We start from the raw sequence: 19960 nt of genomic DNA, 5'->3' as shown, positions 1-19960 counted from the left end.
AACTATGTTTTGACATTTAAACATAAAAACTCTCAGCACCATGAAACTTTTAAATAAAATTTTTAAACCAAGCAAGTCGTGCTTAAAGAATTTTGCAAACATACAAGTATTTTACTTCCTAAGAAACAAACCAGGGCTAAACCCCAACCTTTATTACTTTTCCTTTTATCCAAATAAAATAGCCACAGTAGCTGTTTTTCAAAGCACAGCAGCGCTTTTTCTTTCTCTTTTTCTCTCCTTCAAAGAATTTAAACCTTAAGTTAGAGGATTTCTTGGATGATCCTGATAAAACAAGACTTTGGGAGACTTTCTACACTTCTGGGGCATTTTATGTTTTTCCTCTCCACTTATAATATTGCTCAACATACATGATCTTATTCCACCCTATTTCTGAGCATGCTGCATTCATGTTGATAAATTTGCTTATGGTTGTGACATCAATTTCTAAATGATCGGTTTTTGCAGCTTTCTTTAAATGGACTGCGGAGATAATTTGCATGTGTTAGAGTATGGCTGTCATGCATCAAACATTAATTTATATATATATATATATATATATTTCCACTGAACAGTTTAAATCGCATTTTTTACATCATCACACTTCATTCACTATTATGTTAACAGTGAATAAATGGCAGGGTAAAGGTTGGCTGAGTGTTGGCTAAGTGTTGCCATCAACAAAAGCGAGAGAGCAGGTGCCTGTGAAGAGCCAGAAGCTTGTCACCCGTCTTCGATCTGGCCTGACCTGAGTGAGGACAGACAGGCCTGAAAGAGCAGCAGGAAGGGCATGGATGGATTAACAGCTCTCTGATTGAGATAAGATACTAGAGGCTCTGCCGCTGGCCTCCAGGTGACTATGAGAGATGCTCCAGATGCTTTTAGAACACAAAGACAACTTCACATCGTCCTGAAGGACAGGGGATTTGTGTCCGGACTCAGAGAATCACGAGTCGCGTTAGCCACACACACAGAATTCTAGAAAGACACTTTTCTTTTTTTCTTTTTTGATCTGCTTCGTTGTGGTCTCTGGTCTATGATCTTCATGCTTAATACATTAGGTTGACCTAATCTTTAAGTCAGTTAAAGGCTTAACCTTCCCCTTGTGTCCTAAGGCTTTAGTGCTGCTATAGTCTCTTCTAATCACCCCACAGCCAATCTCATCATCAGCACTTCCACAGTAATCAGGAAACATGCATCCAGAGACCTCAGAGATACACCAGAGTGTGATCAAATCGGCCTATTGTCATTATCGTCGCCTCTAATGACTAAGATGCCAAGGAGAGTGATTTGATTCTCATCAGCCAGGAGCTGGATATTAAAACCTCCTTTCCTCACAGATGGCCACTTTCTTATCTCATACCAATCTGTGCTTGGATCACTCTAAACACTCCCATGAACCTTCTCGTTAAAGACAGCAGCATCTTTCTATGAATCTTTGGTTTCTTTTTTCACACTCTTGGTGGAATCAAGAGTCTTGCTTCTTCAGATTTTTGCAATTCAAATAAATAACACATATTCCATACTTCCATTTTTAAAGATTTATGGAACAATTTAGTAAACAAATACATGATTTTGCATGTTCTGTGACTGTGTTGAATATAGAGGCTTAGTGGATGGCTTAAGCGGGCTATATTCATATGTTCATGAGGTCAGAACAAGCATGCTGATACCCATCAAACGCATGGGCATTTTGCAGTTTAGAAATGAGTGATGGATGTAGATGTGAGTAATGTAATGCCAGTTTCTTTCTTTCTTTTTTTTCTCCCCCAAATGCTTTCAAACAGCCTCCAGCCCATTTTGTTAGCAAAGGTTGTCATGGTTTCTGAGGTGATAGAGTGTGTTGGAGTTGGTGAGTGTTTTTTTTTTTTTTTTTTTTTGAGCAAGCGAGTGGGTGGGTGAGAGAGTTTACCCAACCAGCCAGAGACATTTTCAAAGTCAAAACCATTTAAAATTGAAATGAGAGCTTCACACTTCTTTTAAATGAACCATACGTAGTCTTCAGCAGATTTGGCGAGTGTAAAGATTTATACTGATCTAAATGTTTCTGAACTGTCAGTGGATTAAAACATGTTTGCATTCAATTCTGTGTTTCATCTTATTGGCTCTTCAAGGGTTCTTCATCTCTCCTTCGTCTTAAGCTTCAGACCGCATCATCAGCCTCTCTCTCCACTTCTCATCGGACTTCTGACACTTAGTCTCTCTAGTCTCTCTCGGTCATATCCTATCTAGGCAATATAAGATAAAGGGTTGTCATTGGCAGATAGGTGTAGGTGTAGATACTATTTTTAACTTTTGTTTTGCCCTGTCTTACTAGGTGTTTCCAAGTTTGTTTGTGGTTGAACAATATCCTAGATGTTTCTTTTTTGCACAGTCTTGCAGAACGACCAGTGGTATTTTATGCCTTATTCACTATAGCACAGTATAAACAGGGCTTGTTCACCCAAAAATTAAAATTGTCATCATTTACTCACCCTCATGTTATTCCAAACCTTTTTGTTTTGGGGAACAAAAATTAGATATTTAAAAAAATAAATAAAAATGTTTTTGTCTGTAAAATTGAAGTGAGTGGAATACACTGACTATCATTGTTTGGGTTTGGTAAAACCGTTTTTTTACCACAGAGGAAAGTACGTCATAGCGATTTGGAATGACATGAGGGTGAGTAAATTATGACAGAATTAATATTTTTGGCTGACCTTTTCCTTAAAATTTTTTTCCTTAATATTTCTTAAAATATTTTGCTGCTGTATTGTGATGTATTTCTGAGTGAAACAGGGTATAAAACAGGAATTCCATTAGGAATTGACTTGATTGCGAAAATTAGACTTGGTTGACGTCAGCAGAACTGATGAATCATCCATAAATAAACCTATACTGAGAAAGTAAATGGTGTCAATTTTTATTTAAAATCAACCTCAAACCGCGCACACAAAGGGCTTTTTAGTGCTGACGTCCTCATCACATCATTCACATCTGCCTCCTGTTCTTGAAGCAGAGAGCAGTATTTAGACTGTTAGAAACTGTTAAAACACATGGTTCAACTGTTAAAACACATGGTTCTGTGTGGATACACCAGTGACTTACTGCTAGGGTGGTAGTATTTAGGGGGAAGTCAGGCCTCGGTCCATCACTGACTACATGAGTCCAGCCCACATGCTGACACTGACTTGGAGGTGCTCTAGAGGAGTCACTGTATGTATCTCTCACTGACGATCATCTTTACCTCTGACACACACAACCCCATTTTATCCATTGCTGTGTATATATAGAGATCGTTTTGTGTTCGTGTAAGTCACTGTGTGTGTCACTTTCTGAGAAAATAACTGTGGGCAAGAAAAAGTGGAGTACAGTGTCTTTTTCAGCTGAAACAACGTCAACATTTTGAGAGATTTAGAAATTGCTTTATACTACACTGATCTGTCTCTTTCTCGACTTTGAAACTATATATACACCAGAGATAGTGTAAGGAGGAGACAGACCACTCATAGAACAATTCTCAATGCTCAACATGGCAGCTGTTAGAATGGAGGTTTCGTGTTCTAGTTAAAAGAGCCCAACACCTTCTTGATATAATTTGATTTCCTTCAAGCAAATTTGTGCATTAACTGGATCAACCTGAGGAAAAAAGCTTTTAAGCATGATTTGAGCTTTATTTGTATTTGAGAATTATTTATTGAAAAGTTGAATAGGAGTGCAAAGAGAGTCAAAAAAAAAATTAAAAGCCATAGAACAAAGAGTGCTTTGAAGTGTTTCAGTATCTAAATGTTGAGGCCTATTGAAGCTGCTAAAGTTATCCAAGTTTCTGCATTCATACTCCAAGACTGCTCAAATCTACAGTGCACGTTTTTTAACATGATTTTTTTGCCTGCCTGTCTACTGTGCATTCACTGACAAAACTATTTACATTAATTTCTTGACAAGGCAAGCATTTTGACCACAAAATGCATTTAACATCAAGTGAAGACACAAAGAAGCTGCCTGTCAATCTTGTGTCCTGAATTGAGTGTCAAAGTACCAGTACTTTACATCACAAATTGCTGCTTTGAAATACATTATTTACACATAATCTTAACTAAGTGTTGAAGATTTCAGTCTTTGCCCATTCAAGTAGGAGCTGTATGTGTACTGTATGTATCGGCTACATAGAAAATAGCTGTCTGAGGGCATATCTGCAGTGTGAATGGACTTAAAGCGACATTGCGACATACACACACAGAACTGATTCTGTGGCACGCTTTCACACAATTTACACACATTTACTATGGATGTTTAACAGTGTGACTAGGCACGACTACAGCCGTCTCAAGAGAACAAAGTGTGCATTCTCTTTCCTGTCATTTCTTTCCTTCCACCTACTCTGCTGCTTCTGTGTCCTTCTCCAGCTTTGTTTTCCCTCACTGCTGTTTGCCTGTTGAATTCGCCCTTGGTCTGATTCGGATAGATAGAGAGAGAGAACACTTTTCAATCTTCTCTTTATCAGCAGATTACATGTCAAATACCTGGCCCATCTCCTACACACTCCCTTCCTTTCCCATTCTGCTCTCCTCCACTCTGGTGTCTTGCCCAGGTGCTTGTTTGGCTTCAGATGAAATGAAGAGTGGATGAAGAGCTTGGTCATCAGCCCTCTGACTCACCAATAAAATCGCTTTAAGAGGGCTAAGAAGAGGACTTGCTTTGTTCATCTTCACACCGCTCTGCTCGCATTGATTTTTTGTTCACTTCTGGCCGTGTAAATAATATACAATCACAGCATCTCGACCTCATTAGATCACACATTCTGCAGTACGAACACATTGATCAGAATCCGTTAGCTTTTCCATGAATCCAAAGCTTCAGATCTCATCATTAGCGGCAGTGTGATCTTGTGCCTCTGATACAGCTTTATTAAGAAGTTGTGTAATCATTTCCCACTCAAGCATTCTGCACTGATACAAAGATTATCCATTGTGGATTCCTCAAAAGCGAGAGAGTGGCCTCTGACCTCAGAGCTGAGGGTGAGATTATGTAGACAGCAGTGGGACTGCTCCATCGCCCCTCATTTTCATGTGTCAGGCGAGGACGTTGTTTAGCCTGATAAAACATCTGGACACAATGTTGTTCTCTGGAACGCATCCAGCATGCCAGGACCTTTCCCTTTCTAATGGTCACATTTAGGTTCAGCTCAAGTGATTCCAATTTACTGTAAATAGTCTATTTCTATATGGTTTGCTTCTTAATACAAAGAATGGTGTTTGCTCTTATTTGTTCTTTACGCATTAAATATGAGTACTATCAGTAGGATCTCTTTCAAACTGTTTCAGCAAGGATTCATTAAATTATAAATAAATTACCACTAAATTAAGTAGCAGTAAAGACTTTTGTGCAATATTATAATGTTAAACATTATATAATACAATTGAAAAGTCTGAATTCAATTAGTTGTTCTCAAATAGGTTTTTCAATTAGTTATTCTCAACTAAAACGTTTTTATTTATTTTTTTGGCCATACTTACAGGACAAAACTAAACTTCATCTTAGCTTTAGGAAGCACTTAAAGGGATAGTTCACCCAAAAATGAAAATTCTGTCATTATGTCATTCCAAACCTGTGAGACCTTCGTTCATCTTCAAAACGCAAATTAAGATATTTTTGATGAAACCCGAGAGCTTTCTGACCCTCCATGGACTGCAAGGGAACTACCTCGTTCAAGACCAAGAAAGGTAGTAAGGACATTGTTAAAATAGTCCATGTGACATCAGTGGTTCAACCTTAATTTTATGAAGCTATGAGAATACTTTTTGTGCGCAAATAAAAAATTACTTTATTCAACAGTTCTTCAATTCTCTTCTCTGTCAATCTTCGACATGCGTTCATGACAGTGGTTGAACCTCTGATGTCACATGGACTATTTTAATGATGTCTTTACTACCTTTCTGGGCCTTGAATTTGCTAGTTCTGTTGCTGTCTATGAAAGTTCCGGAAGCTCTCAGATTTCATCAAAATTATCTTAATTTGTGTTCTGAAGATGAACAAAGGTCTTACAGGTTTGGAACGACATGAGGGTGAGTAATTAATGACAATTTTCATTTTTGGGTGAATTAACCCTTTAATATCACAATATGGAACAGTAACAAATTAGTCTCTTAAGCTATATTATGTTAACTACATCGCTTTTTTGTTGACTGTACTGTCTATAATTTATAAAAATGTATTCAAGTAAATGCCCTAAGTAGACTGTAAATGCCCTTAGCAGCCCTAAGACTGGCAAGAGCAGCTTCCAAATCTTCTATACTTATCTTGCTGGATTTGTCCGCTGCTTTTGATACAGTGAACCACCAGATTCTCCTGTCAACCCTACTGGAAAATGGCATCTCAGGAACCGCACTCCATTGGTTTGAGTCTTACCTCTCAAATAGGTCCTTCAAGGTAGTAGCTGCTCGCATAAAATTCAAGGCATTAATGTTTGCCTGCAAAACCACCACTGGCTCTGCACCCCTTTACCTAAATTCATTACTTCAGAGTTATGTGCCCTCTAGAAGCTTGCGTACTGCAAGTGAATGACGCATTATTGTGCCATCTCAAAGAGGCGCAAAATCACTTTCACAGACTTTTTCGTTAACTGTTCCCTCCTGGTGGAGTGACCTGCCCAACTCAATCCGAGCAGCTGAGTCCTTAGCCATCTTCAAAAAAACAACTAAAAACACATCTGTTGCATTCACCATCCAATTAGGCTCATCAACCATAACTCCTTCAAAAACAGCTAGAAACCTTGGAGTTGTGATTGATAATAAGCTGAATTTCTCAGACCACGTTGCTAAAACTGCCCGGTCCTGCAGATTTGCTTTATACAACATTAGGGAGATCCAGGCCTTTCTTTCAGAACATGGCAACACAATTCTTTGTCAAGCTCCTTGTTTTTCCCAGGCTGGACTATTGCAATGCTCTCTTGGCGGGTCTTCCAGCCACTTCTATCAAACCTCTACAATTAATCCAAAATGCCTGAAGCTTGCGTACTGCAAGTGAATGACGCATTATTGTGCCATCTCAAAGAGGCGCAAAATCACTTTCACAGACTTTTTCGTTAACTGTTCCCTCCTGGTGGAGTGACCTGCCCAACTCAATCCGAGCAGCTGAGTCCTTAGCCATCTTCAAAAAAACAACTAAAAACACATCTGTTGCATCTTTATTTGACCCCCTAACTCTAGCACTTTCTATTCTATTTTAATTCTACTTTATCTATTTATCTTCTTTTTTTATTTAAAAAAAAAACACTAGCTATAGCTATATATATATATAAATACCTTGCTACGTGTACTGCGTTAGGCTAACCCAGACTTGTCATTTGCACTTACATATTGTTGCTCTTTTGTTAGATTTGATTGCTTCTATTGTCCTTATTTGTAAGTCGCTTTGGATAAAAGCGTCTGCTGAATGACTTAATGTAATGTAATGTAATGTAAATGCGGATCAGATGATGAAAATGTTTGGATTTCTGTTAATTCATTTAATTCATTATGTATTCATTGCATTCATGTTTGTTTGTCTCTCTCCATCAGTCTTTTTAAGCAGTACAAATCGCAACATAGAGCTCCACTCTGCTCCTGGCACACAGTTAACCATCCTCCGGAAATGAAGTGGCTGCTAGCTGTAATTAAATCAACTTTCCTCTGTGTCTGAGAGGAAAAGAGAGACAAACATTAGACAACAGCTCATGAGAATAAAGAATGATTATGGTGAAAAGATAAGGGCAGAGAAAAGGAGTTTGTTTGTGCACTAAATCAAAAACAAATTTGCAAATGTACACAGAGACAAGTATGTTAACACAGTGTGATATGTCCCTATGCATGTCAGTGACCGTGTCCATGTGTTGGTTTGTGTGTTGAGATACAAGAAAGGAAAATAAACTACATTCCCATTGCTGCATGCTGGAGTCTCTGGCTTCAGCTGTATATGATTGAGTTTGCTTAAGGCTTCTCCTGTTCCTCACCTCATCCCGTCAGATGTGCCAAACTCCTCCACCACCTGCCAGCAGCCCCTCCTTTACACACAAGAGGGCCATTAACGGGGTGTTTCCCAGTTCCTTCGCACTCCTCCTCTCTCTTGCTCTATTACTAACTCTCTCTTTCTCCCCTGTCACTGTGCTTTGTACATCAAAGTCGTTCTCCCACCATGCAAATGACCCACTCGATAGGACCGCCGCTATGCCGTGGGCTTATGGTCCCACCCCCTCCCCATTCCTGCCCATTTAGGCTGAAAATTAATTAAGGTTCTGCATCAACAGCCTCAGGATGCCCACCAGAGATTGTCAGGGAAGAGGAACGATGCTTTGATCTACGGCACAGATATTTGTAGGGGTGTAAGGTATTGCACGCTCATTCTGAAGTACGTAAAATTGACTAATTTTGGTTTTATTTTATAGATTTTTTTAAAATGGTTATTGGCTGTGTCCCACCAATGAGGCTAGACATCGTCTCCACTCCCGTTAAGACCTAATGAATTTTAATGTAAAGGACACCGTTGAAAATCAAATGTATTTTCATTTGTCAATTCAAATAGAATCAGCAGAGGAAAGCACAGCTAAACAGCCGGAGGGCCGCACTGAAAATCCATTTGTCATGTACATGAGGCTGCAGACGAGACAGTAGCCAGGCCTTTGCTCGTCTATCTCTCTCCACCTCTCGTCGCTCTTCCCTACCCACCACCGGAGCTGCCAAGAACACTTATATGGTGATTAGAGTGGATTTGATCCAGATGTTACAATTATGAAGTGCTGGATCACATTTTTTCCGACATCTTTCTTACATCTCTAACAAGGATCTTTTCATGGCGGTTCAGATGCAAAGGAGCTCTGTAATGAGATGTGTGGTGGTGCACACAGGTGGAGTGTAGAGGTGTGAGCTGATCTGTAGTCAGGCAGCAGGTGGATGCCCATCTTGTGGGCCAGCAGGTGTGTTCTGGTTTAGCAGAGCTCCTGAGAGACTTTATCATGCTTTCTCTCGCTCTATTTCTCTCTCTGTGTTTCTGAACTGCTCTAATCACCTCTCTGCTTCGGTGAGCCTCTCTCCTATTCCTCACCTCTGTGTCTATTCTGACCTGCACTGCAAAGCACCATTCAACTTACACAGACGCAGAAGTGTGCGTTTCGCTTCTTTAAGTGGTCAGTTTCTGAGCTGAATCCACCACAAATGTATGTTGACATGTTTGATTTGTATTTTAGAGCTTCCACCTCCTCGTCAATCACTTTTCATGTCGGAGTCATGGTCACAGCCCTTTCAAGGGAACTTAGTTCATCTGGCAGCCATCTTCTTGTCATGAAGGAAAAACTTCTGTTTACTTTAAAGGGGTCATGAACTGCCTTTTTTATTTTGTACTGTTCTCTGAGGTCCACTTGCAATGTTATCAAGATTTTTACATCCAAAAACATCATAATTTAGAAGTAATAGGCTATTTTCTGTGGGCATAATAGTAATAGGCAAATCAGTGGGCGGAGCTAAACAGGTAGCGATGTAGAAGCCAGCGTTGATCATCTTCTGCAGAGGCAGTGTTTAGCCGCACTATTACGTCATAGAGTGGCACATTCCACAACCAGTCGTTTTGGCAGAGTGGCTTCAATATAAGCTGTTTTTAGACTAATGAGAAAGTTTTGAGTTCTGAAACTTACATAGTTTTTTTTATAGTACAATGACCTCAAAAGATCAAGGGAATTTTGATTTCTCAGTTCATGGCCCCTTTAAAAGATGAAAAACTATTAATCAAGAGTATGTTTCAAGTAATATGCAAAATCAGCAATAAAATCCATTAACTTTAGAATTTATCTAGAAATAAAAATTTCAAAAGGGAGTTTTTGCAGTGATGCAATTGAAGAATCATTCGGAGTTCCAAAAAAGAACCTTTTAGTGAACAGTTATTTCCTTGGCGTGAAGAACATTTTAGTAATCTAACAAACTCTTTTCCACTACAAAGAACCTCTGGTGCATTCAAAAATTTCCATGGATATTAAAGGTTCTTTGTGGAACCATCGATACATACAGAGAGCCCTTTTTTAAGTAAGAGTTTTGGTCCAGCTAATGCACATGCATGTTTAAAAAGGTGACCTATTATGCCCCTTTTTACAAGATGTAAAATAAGTCTCTGATATCCCCACACAGTGTATGTGAACTTTAAGAGCTCAAGCTCTGGCATACAAATAAACATTCCATTATTAGTACAATGTAAAAATAAAACTCAAGCTGTTTCAACTAATTAGGCATGGGACGATAACCGGTTCCAAGGTATACCGCGGTTTGGAACAGTCACGGTTTCAAAACCACAAAAATTTTCCGTTATACCGTTCCTGCGTTATGCAGTTTTTTTACGTGTCGTCAAAGACGGAAAGTGCAGGACTCCTTCAGTTGTGTCCAGCGAAGAGCATAACGAGTCACGGTTTTAACTTAAATTTACAGTTAAATACCGTAATTTCATTAACTGATAAAATTTTAATATATACCAACCTATTGAAGTACTCCTTGGACTGAAAGATGAATGTGTAGAAAGTGAGCATGTCTCCAAAAACCTTGTTGAACTGCAGGTTTAATGACTGCATTTTTTATCTTAAGTGACTGCATTTAATTAAGAAGAATTTAATTATTTATTCGAATTATTTAGCCTGACATGTTTACTGTTCCAAAATGTTCTATATGTTTCTTAAAAATAAAATGTGTGCAGTGGAAAAAAAATTTTTTTTTACCCAGACATTTAAAAATAACATATTTTAGAGCTGTAATCGCAATACCGTGATACTGTGATATTTTTATATTAAGGTTATCATACCGTCAGAATCTCATACCGACCCATGCCTATAACTAATTATTATTTAGTAACTAGTTCCACAGAAATTTTACGTTAAGTCAATTTCTGACTTCAAAGTGTTATCTGAATTGTTATTTTTTAGTTGACTCAACCTTTACTGAACTAGTTTTATTGTCCATTCAGCTAAAATGTTTTAATTGGTCGAACATTTAGAGAACTTCAACAAGTTATGTCAATTCAAATTTAACTATTTACTCCATGTGTTTTATATGTTACCTCAACTAAGATTTATTATTTGGGCATCATAAGAAATTGCTGGGGAACTAGTTGTTACATTTCATATATTTTTATAGTTTAACAAAATTATAAAAAATTATTAACTGGTGTTTATCAATCACTAAAACACACACATTACAACACACAATAGCCTTTATTTAATAACAATCTCAATTTATAACATTTTTCATACAGACTAAACAAATAGGAATGAAGAAAAAAAGTCACCTACATCTTGGCTGGCCTAAGGGTCAGTAAATTAACAGCAAATTTTCATTTTTGGGTGAACTATCCCTTTAAAGTTCCAGTTGACAAACATTACATCTGTAATACAACTGCAAAATTCAGTTTAAACTTTGTTTAATTAACTAAAAAAAACTAAACTAGCTAAACAAAATGTCTGCAAACAAACATTTACAAATATTACTACTGTTCACAGTTACATCTTTAAAATGAGGCAGAAGTAAAAAAAAAAAGTATATAAAATCAAGTCAAGTCACATTAATTTACATAGTGCTTTATACAATACTGATTGTGTCAAAGCAGCTTTACAGAGTCAAACAGGGAAATAGTTTGTCAATAATGCAAGAGGACAATAACAAGTCATTTTTCCAGTTAAAATCAGTTCATTGGTGATTCAGTGATGACATCATCCAGTTCAGCTCTTTTCCAATAGTGTCTGTGCAATCAGTCAAGCGTCCCCAAATAAGCAAGCCAGAGGCGACATCGGCAAGGACCCAAAACTCCATTGGTGACAGAAATTGAGTAGAAAACCTTGGGAGAAACCAGGCACAGTCAGGGGGGACAGTTCTCCTCTGGCCAGACAAAACCAGCATGGCGTGGTTTAATTCTAGGCTGCAACAGAGGTCAGATTGAGCAGAGGACTTGTCTGGTTCTCGTGGCCAACGAGGTCTCTGGGGCTCATCTAGCTGACATGGTCTCCGCTGACATTCAGAGCTGTCAAGGTTGTCTCTAGGTGCGGATCCACCATCTGATCTGGATACAGACTGGGTCTGGGTGGCTATCCGCTTGTTAAAGGTCTCATATTGTCAAAACTGAAATTTCCTGGCTTTTTTCATGATAACTGAGGTCTAGGGACTATTTAACTACCATATAAGTTTCAAAACAGTCAGTCCACAGTAAAATTCACACAGCCTGCTTAAAGTAGCTGTGATTTTTCACGAACCGTTGTGACTTCCGTAAAAAGTTGACGTCAGAACTACACAGTCACCGCCTTCAGTCACCACCCCGAGCACCGCCCACCGTCCCACTCTCCTTTTCCAAACCCACAGACATCATCGCGTCCATAACATTGCTGAGCAAGGACAACACGGAAACATGTCGAAAAGGTTAACTTTAACCACGAAACCAGATCGGCCAACCTGTAACGTTACACTCTCACTCAAAGGATGGATGATCAGGTACTTATATCACAAATATATATTCTTAAGGACATCAAAACCTAAAATAAAACTCCAGAAAGGTGTACAATATGGGACCTTTAAGTCTGAAGCCACGTGTCACAGCTTCCGTGTCCAAACGCTCTATCAGATACCATGAGAAAACAACAATAGGTGCTAATATACACTCACAATGTGATATTATACTACAAAAAAATTATAATCCTAACCTTTAACTCCATACCGAAATCCCAGATAGCCAGACAATGAAAATATAAATATAAATAAATAAATATTAAAATTATTTGTGTTTGGGACGCTGTGAGCATGGAGACTGTAGTGTCTAAGTTTGAAAACGTTTAGCTTAAATGTTTAATATGAATAAACAGTGCTCATAAACGGCTGCTGAGGTAGTATTCACAAGTGAAGCAAGTTGAGGCTTGGACCCGGAAACAGCGCTTTTTACGTGACCACTTAACAACCGAATGGTGACCTTGGAACATTTACACCTTTTTATTATACGTTTTGATAAATTCAGTCTAAGTACAAATATTTATTCAGTGCCACTTGACTTACCTGACGCCTGAACATAACATACACTTAAATATCCACTTTTCTTCAGATATACAACTCATAAAACACTTTCTAAATATCCACTCAAAAATCGAATGTTGCATGATTTTCTCGTTAAATTTAGTCAAAAAAAATAACATTTGTTTAGTGGCACTTACCTGACGCGTGAACTTGACAAGGCTATGGTGACCTCGGAATAAGAAAGAATATTAGCGTAGATGCCACTGAGAACAATAAAGCACTTTATAATTGTAGTAAAAACTCTAAACATTTACACATATTACCTGGAATGAAAACAAATAAACTCCTAGTCTTGAAAGTACACACAGTATGTAGCTGCAGTGGAGGGGTCTGGTCACGAGCCAGTGTTTGGTGCATTGGAAGAACTGACTGGGTTGCATCTGAAATCTTGCAGTGATGACAAAGCACCAATGAAACCTTTGGCCACACCCTGATGGAGAAAGAAAAGTAAATTTTTTAAGTTCAAAAAATTAAATGATGCCTTTTAAATCATTTAAGATGTAACAATATCAGTTAATTAAATTTGTGATGAAACAGAAGTTGCAACCATTTTTTTGGCACAAATCCATTCCACAATCCATTGCACAACAGGGAGCATTGATACTGACTGGATTTGTAACATGTACATTTCATATTATAGGGCTACCTTAAATAGCATAAAAATTATATCAAAATATAACGGTCCTACCTGTTGTTGATAAATGCCAATGGTGACGTTTTACAAATTGATTGATCAATTGTCCCAATGTTAACTGAGCCACGGTCTTCACCAGTGCAGGAACTCGTGTGCACTATATACTGATTCACTACCTAGGGAACTGACTGAGATGCTTTGAACGGCCTTGTGAAACGATTCAGTTGTTCATTTTCATTCGGAACGACAAACTCCTCTTCCGAAGTGCCTTTACGAGACTAAAAACGCCGTTTGAAATTCGACCCGTTTGAAAAGAGCGACATACATTTCACCGTGGCTGGTTGTTAGTCACGTTTAATGTCGTCTTTTTACTTCACGGGACAATTGCAAAAGTTTACACGCGCAAAAACCCATTCAACATGCCCATGTTAACTTCAAATGAGCGCATTACTGTGGTTTACATTAAGTTACACGTTTCATAGATTTCGGTTAACGTTAGTCGTATTACGCATGATGGCTTATAAAAGAGAGAAAGACCACGCGATCTCTTCATATCTTTTCATGTCACGGAAACACAAAAATATCATACAACACTCCAAAATTAGCTAAATTTCATTATAGTAACACAGCTTTTGACATTAAGTGTTTTATGGATTAAACAAGGTGAAAGACCACGTTCCGTTCACTTAAATTTCCCTCAGACATATCATACAACGCTTAATCGATGTTTTCATATATGGTGTACGTTTGTGTATAAATGTATACGTTTTAAATAAAACATTTACACCTTTTGAATATACGTTTTGATAAATTCAGTCTAAGTACAAATATTTATTCAGTGCCAATTGACTTACCTGACGCCTGAACTTGACATACACTTGAATATCCACTTTTCTTCGGATATACAACTCATAAAACACTTTCTAAATATCCACTCAAAAAATCAAATATGTTGCATAATTTTCTCGTTAAATTTAGTCTAAAAAATAACATTTGTTTAGCACTTACCTGACGCGTGAACTTGACAAGATGGCGCTGCTGTTTCTCCCGCAAAGTCGCTCAGGCTCGTTCACGTGCGGAATGATCTCAGTGTTGGCTGGATTTGTTTTTATTAGTTCAGTCAAACATTAGCATTCTGAATGTTGACTGGATTTGAAAATAATATTTTCAAATATATTTTCACTGTTAAATATTTTTTTTACAGTGTAAAAACCTGTTATCTTTACAGAAAACGTACTCTGTTTAAAGTCAGTCATCTGATTGTACTGTGCATAATAAATTTGTGTTTATGAATTACACAGACAGGGAGCACGGCACGATAAAAAATAATGACATAGCTGGTCTCCTGGTGCCATTGCGTGCTATTACAAACTTTATAAGTCCAACTTGTGATTATGAGCTTGGCAAATTCAAGCGGTCGACTTTAGGGCTGAACAATTTTGGAAAATAATCTAATTGCGGCGATTTAAAAATCGAAATTTTTCATATCGCGATATTATCGCAAATGCAATTAATCGTTCAGCCCTAGTCGACTTCATTGATCTCTAAACATATAGGGGGCTTTACTGATTTTTTTCTGGGACATTTCCGTTGAAAATTAAATTTAACCACAGTGTCCTCAGCAGCTCAGTTGGAGGGAGTCTATGGAGACTCCTATGTTCATTGGTGCATCCCAGTAATGCCTCTTTGGTGCTGACATTGTATCTCCAGCAGCTACAGCAAGAAAACAGTAATGGCAGACTGCTGCTTCTCTCTCAGGGCTGTGTCTATGATAATAGGGCGGAGAACATCACAAATGGACGGGACTTTTTCCCTACAATGACTTGTACATATGGAGAAATCTGCAATCGCTTGTTCTGAGAGACTGTTTATGATTTAGTAGGATTATAAAAAAATGAGTGGGTGGATTTTTACCATTATAGGCTGGTTGTTTTCACTCACTGCGGCCACACAACTGTGTTCAAACACCTTATAAAAGTGATTTTTGCATAATAGGTCCCCTTTAAAGCGAAAAAGCAAGTAATGCCTTTATCTCAAAAAACAATTGCCTCTTTTATCGGAATAGCTGGAGTTCCTACATCCACCGTATTGTGATTTCTTCCAATCATTGTTGTATAAGGGGTCCATCTCCTCCTCCTAATACGGTCTCTGCTGTGATTGAGGTTTGAGTCTCCACTCCAGTTGCTTCACCATAATAATTTCCTGTCATTCTCAACTCTATCTGGCATAGAAACCACAAGGTTGCTTAATTCATTTTTTAAGGAATAGTTCACCCAAAAATGAAAATTGTCATCATTTACTCACTCTCATGTCATTCCAATCCTGTATGAATTTTGTTCTTCTGTGCAAGTGTTTTTTGTACATAGAATTAAAAACATACAGGTTTGGAACATTCAGATTGTAAAAACTGAATTGCCCTTTAATTGGGAAGTGTATGAATTTGACTATGGGTTTGTATCGTAGAGCTGCTGTGTAATGTCATTCAAAACGGTGTTAAATATTGCTTCAGAAGAAGGCATACTATATGAACAGGCCGACTCAGTGCAACCCACCAATGTAAGGTGAGAAATGAACAGAAGAACAGTCCAAACCACCAGCCATTATTCCCGGAAAAACACATGTCTTTAGCCACAGGAAGCCCCTGCACAGCTCAACAAGCAGTATTACTTTTCAAAACCACCTGCTGGGGTGAAGTATACCTGTATAATGCTCAGAGGGGGTCAGAGAAGGAGAGAAGGATGAAGTGATCAACCATGGGTCTCCAGGAGCATTGAAAGCTGTATGCGACGAGGGGAGCGAAATCAGAGAGATCCATTAAGCTGAGCTAATGCATGTATAATTGAATGCCATCAATTGCACATTTCTTTATGATGTCAAGATTACCTCTTAATAGAAGTGCTTGAGTTTTATGAGGGACAAGACAGAAGACTCCCGTGAGGAGTGCGGGGGAAGACCTGGACACACACGCATTGGGACGTGATTGCATTTGCTATTATGCTTCGCAGTTTGAGGTAAATGGGTGTGTGTTTTTACTGCGGAAAGACGGCTCATTGTTTATACCGAGTGCATCTCACACCTGCAGTGCATGAGACCTGAATATTTTTTTCTCACATCGGCAGCGGTCTCATTTACCGTATACCTCAATGCTGAATTATTCGTACATTGAATTATTTGGCCTGGCTGAGCTAGGGCTCAAGCTCAAATCTATAGCTGCTGCAGCAGCACGGCGCTCTGTTGCTAGGCAAAGGCCGTCCATCTCATGAGCATGTGTTTTGGAATACTTGTCTCGTTGTCAGTCAGGATTAGCTGCAGTTCCACCAAGAGTAGAAAGACGTCTTCATTTCACGAAGATGGAAGATAAATGTCAATACGTGTCAATATTTCACACTCCTGACAGAGCATCAGATCCATCGTGGTGGACTGTATTCCCATTTACTTTCAAGATAAAATGGCATCTGGAAATGCAGCAGGCGATTAAAATTTAAAGGCTTGTCAAACGTTTAAGCAAAGATTTATTTCCTTCACTTCAGATAGGAGGGATTAAGTTGAAAGGTCTCTAAAAATCTACATCAGCCGATTGGGAAAGACGTGCTCAATAAAAGTCTTTCCGGTTATGTAGCTTTCTGCATTATACAACACTCTTATCTGAACTGATCTACTTACTGTTCTCTGGTAATGATGTTTTCATTCGTTCATGTAGTCTACATGAAGCACTTGAGTCCATGGAGAGCTTGTAGTAAGCATGGTTGTTGTCATATCTGATTAGCCCAGCTATGCTCTGAAGCATTAGCATGTCAGTTCTGCTGTTGTTTAGTTTGCTTTCTGAATCTCTCACTCAAACTATTGAGTGCCATTTACCCGTTTTTCCGTACAATCTAGCTCTTTCTTTCGCTGAAAAATGCAGGTTTGTGCAGTTGCATGATTGTGTAGTAGAATGTAAGAACTGGTTCCCTTTCAGTTCATGAGTGTGAATTTGATTTGAATTAGAAGCACCTAAATTTGGAATGACAGCAATTTACCAAATTGTAATTCATAGAAATTTAAAAATAAATAACTTCTTCATGGTCCATAAAAATCAATCTATCTATGTCTGTCTGTCTATCTATCGTTCTATCGGTCGTTCTATCTATCTATCTATCTATCTATCTATCGTTCTATCAATCTATCATTATATATATATATATATATCAATCTGTCATTCTATCCATCTGTTAGCTATCAATCTACTGTATCTATTGTTCTATCTATCGATCATTCTATCGTTCTGTCTGTCTTGGGGTGGGCAATAGAGTCTCTAAATTATATTACGATATTTCAAGAATATTTGCGATAATTATATTTATGACGATATAGAAAAACATATGGAACAATGTTTTATTGGTGATTGCAGCTGGCAGGCAGCAGCATTTATTAGTGCAAACAAAACGAAGGGCATTTTTCATCCTTTTCCAATGAGTTACTGTCATCGATGACAGACTAACGTTACCTAATTCGAAGTGTAAATCTATTTTCATAAGCTGTGTGTTCGACTTAAAGCAGACGATTGGTGTATGACGTCAAAATACCGCAAGAGTGACTTACCCCTTATTTACACTGCACGTGTCTGCGGCGCGCTACGGCTCCGACGCGGCCACTCTAGTCAATGCTTGTGTTTACACCAACCACGCCGCGGCACGTTTCGGCTCTCCACGCCATTTCGCTAAAGATTAGGTGCCTCACCTATTTTTGACGGTAAGAGTGTGCGCTCGAATATGCTCTAGAACGGCTCTCACGATACTTTGATATCATACACCTCTCAGTCTGCGCTGCTTCAAGTCGAACACGCCTATTGGGTTTGTGGTGTTGTTGCTGTGCGTGCTAGGGAACGTAAATGCGCCGGGTGCGAGGGCCCTTTCATCGCTGCTTGCAGCTTTAATTATAATTGCAATTCTTCATCCTTTTTGCTACCTATTAAATTCTGAATGACACACAATCCTGGTTAAAGATTACTTTTTTAGCCTCCTATATGCAATATGTTGTGCATGTCTATCACTTCTTTCTTCCTCCTCCTTCCTTATTCAGAAGCATACTATTTCCAGTTAGAGAGCAGAGGTAGCGAATGATTGAAACGCCATCCACCCTTCAGAATGCTTTGTTTTTGCCCTTGAGAGCAAATTGAAAAAGAATTAGACCAACACATACAGCAATAGAGAGAGAAAGAAGCCTCAGGAAGAGTGGGTGGACCGGTATTGAAGAGATGCCTGGGGGGACGAGATCTCTCTGCTTCTGTCATCTTACCCCTCAGAGAATCTCCAGACCTGCCACCTGCCGTCCCTCTCAATATGCCTGTCTTTCACTTTCTCGTTCTCTGTTTGTGCTCTGGATAACTGACGTCCTCAAAAATTCACGTTTTGATGTCAATCCTGCACAGCGGTCAGGAAACGGCACAGTCAAATCCCTCTTTTGCTGTAGAAAGAGAGAAAAACAGAGGAAGGTTGACAGAGTTGGAGGGAGAGGTCAGCCTGTGGGCTTGCCTCTGGCCTGCTCTTCCCTGCTGGGTTTGCCATGGTGTTGGGTCCAAAGCTCCCAATTAAGCGAGGAGCGTGTGTGTGCTCATGGGTGTGCAGTTGGCACAGCGAGCCACTGGTCACGATCGTGCTCCTGTGAGAGAGCGAGAGGACAGGAAGTGGGGCCTGCATGCCCAGTAACCAGATGCACCACTCATAAAGACAAATAGTGTATGTACTCACATACACACACCTAAAATGCCACTCTCCTTCACACACACAGCTGTCTGTGTGCTTTGAATACAGTTTCTGTCCAAATGCACCGATGTGTTTCAGCTACTAGTCTTTAAATTGGCAGTCATGACAGTTTCACAGCCAAATACAAGGACAAAAACTTTCCTTCTGTGTGCGGCAGCCGGTTAAACCTGCGAAGGCTCCGGTAAAGCAGCTGTTCCCTGCGCTGCAGTAAGTGTGGTGTCAGTTAATCCTGTGAGGGGACAAAGTCTGCTTGCTTGGCTGGATGACTTTGGCAAAGCCCCCCCCCAAATCGGCCTGCGCTGACGGACAGCCAGCAAAGGTGCACAGAGGCTTTGGCTGTGAAATGCACAGATTAGTGGACCAAGCTCCAGACTGACCAACACAATCCGCACAGGAAGTCTCATCACCTGCCAGACCATCCCTAACATCTAAACCGGGAAATTCATTTTCATGGTCCAAGTTGAATTTGAGTTTCAAGCATTAATCATATTATTTGTGGTCGTAGAAAGTGTGTGTGTGTGTGTCTGTGTGTGTGTGTGTGTGTG

At 39.1% G+C, this 19960-nt stretch overlaps 1 protein-coding gene across 1 annotated transcript in view; it reads left to right on the top strand.

The window, feature by feature from the left end:
- The window catches only part of LOC107757779 (T-cell immunomodulatory protein-like), a 130562-nt gene that overhangs the window by 65129 nt on the left and 45473 nt on the right, over window positions 1–19960 (top strand). The gene's annotated exons all lie outside the window — the stretch shown is intronic.

Source organism: Sinocyclocheilus rhinocerous, unplaced genomic scaffold (assembly GCF_001515625.1).
Source record: "Sinocyclocheilus rhinocerous isolate Xijiao unplaced genomic scaffold, SAMN03320098_v1.1 scaffold294, whole genome shotgun sequence".
In the NCBI taxonomy this organism is placed as follows: domain Eukaryota; kingdom Metazoa; phylum Chordata; class Actinopteri; order Cypriniformes; family Cyprinidae; genus Sinocyclocheilus; species Sinocyclocheilus rhinocerous.
The sequence above is the reverse complement of the archived record's forward strand: the minus strand, read 5'-3'. Positions and strand labels throughout refer to the sequence as shown.